We start from the raw sequence: 2,282 nt of genomic DNA, 5'->3' as shown, positions 1-2,282 counted from the left end.
ATTAATAATAATCCTCACAATGCTGAAAATGATCATACGAAAAATGTTAACTAAATACGGAACCTCTTCTGCAAGGACTAAGTCTCAAACAATATAAAATTCCTAATGTATTGCCTAAATACAAATTGACATTTAATTATTGTTAGGTATTTATGAGTTTTGTCCGAAGATTTAATTTTAGTTTTTTCTTTTAGTATCGAGATTTATTTATTTAAGTCTGTAAGACTTGAAGTTGGTTTTAAATGGAAGGAATTTAGGAATATACCTACAGATTTTTCTCGAATAAATGGTTTACATATAACAGATTGTTGCGTTTAAAAAGTTCTTTCACTGTATAGTGCCGTCGTAATAGTTGAATAAAAGTTTTATAATTTATTTCGGTGCGATATAGGTGGTATTTTTTAGTATCGCCTTCCACCAGTTTTATTTTTAATAAAAACAGAAAATATAATATTTTTTTAAATTTCATCAGGAACGACACAAAACTCTTAAGAGTAAAAAGTACATCAAATGTGTACCTAAATACATCGTTTTTAAATAATATGTATAAACTTATTTTTGTGACATTTAAAAGTCTATTTATATATTTTTCCATGTCAAAATGACTAGAATATAATATTTTACGACACTAATACAATTTTCGATAAAACAGTTTTCGTTACAATATATTTAACTCGTATTATTTAGGCGCGCATACTACGTTGAATATAATAATTATTTAAAATGTCACATAATATGATATAATATTATACGAAACCGTCATATTATACTATAATATAATATTGTATAATAATATCGTAATGCAATTATTACCATGTGTAGGTTAAAACGGATGAAGAAAAATTAAATGTAATATTTTGAACATTGAACAATAATAAATAGGGTGGACAGACCAATGATTGAACAGTTAAAAATTCGTTGGCTAATAAAATGTATTCATTAATTGGTTTTCAGCATTATATTTATATAGTTTATACTTGAAGATTGATACGATTGTTTATTTATGTATATATATTTATGTAAAAACAATTTACTATTAAACATAATAATAATTAATTTTAAAAACAAGTGAAAACCTAGTATTGAACATATATGATTAGCGTGTATAGAAAATGCTAATATTATAATCATTTTGTGAACATTTCAAGTATTCGGTTATTAATTTTTGAATTACATCAAAATATTAAAAATCAACATTAATGAATTCCCATAGCTAATTTACCGGTGAATAGAAATCCAATACAATGTTCGATAAAACAGTTTTCGTTGCAGTATATGTTTTACTTGTTTTATTTAGACGCATACTACGTTTAATATTATACTTAAAATGTCATATAATATGCTATAATAGTATGTGGAACAGTCATATAGGTAATTATAATATGATATTATATAATAATATCGTAGTTCAATAATTGCATTTAATAATTATTTTTACCATGTGCAGGTTAAGACAGATAAAAGAAAATTGTGTACAATATTTTGAACATTGAACAATAGCTAGTGTAGTATGGTTAGAGTTCAGAAATAATAGAGCTACTAGTTAAATGCAATGTGTAATAGATACTAATAGTACAATATGTAAGGGTAATACATTTTTCCAACAATCTCACAATATTCTTTCTGTTAATTGACTTATACTTGTATAATAGACGGCAATATTATAGTTAGGTACCTGGTACTCACTAGTGGGACACAGACACACAGTCTACTCGTCAGAGTTAGTAAATGAATACCGCCAATCATGAATTTTAAATACCTAATAAAGAATAAAAAGGTAAACAGTTACAATGGCTTTATTCGCAGATTAAAACAAAAATGATAATAATAAAAGAACTTATCGACATCACTTTTCCGTATAACGTTGACGAAAGAACAAATCAAGTTTTTCAAACACAAGAGCATCGAATAGTGAACGAAAAAGAAAATGGGCAACAATGCATCTGAAGGAATATAGCAACCGAGGTCTCGAACAGTGATTCGTGATGACAGCAGTTTTACTACAAATATACCATAAGAGCAGATATATGACGAACTCTTGCATAGTTTTTTTTTTATAGTTATTGTTGATATTATATATACAAATTCAAAGGAACTAGACGTGGAAGTCATTGTATATACGCGTATACAAATTCTACGCTATGTCAATTATTATTATCATTATCATTATTTGTTTGTTAAAAAAAAAACTTTCTTTTTGTGAAAATGTAAACTTTGAACCGGAAACTTGCTTACGGTATTAGCAACGCAAATTGAACACTCTTTCTTCATTTAGTTAGGGT

Source organism: Myzus persicae, unplaced genomic scaffold (genome assembly GCF_001856785.1).
Source record: "Myzus persicae strain clone G006 unplaced genomic scaffold, MPER_G0061.0, whole genome shotgun sequence".
NCBI classification, from domain to species: domain Eukaryota; kingdom Metazoa; phylum Arthropoda; class Insecta; order Hemiptera; family Aphididae; genus Myzus; species Myzus persicae.
This window is presented reverse-complemented; position numbering follows the sequence as displayed.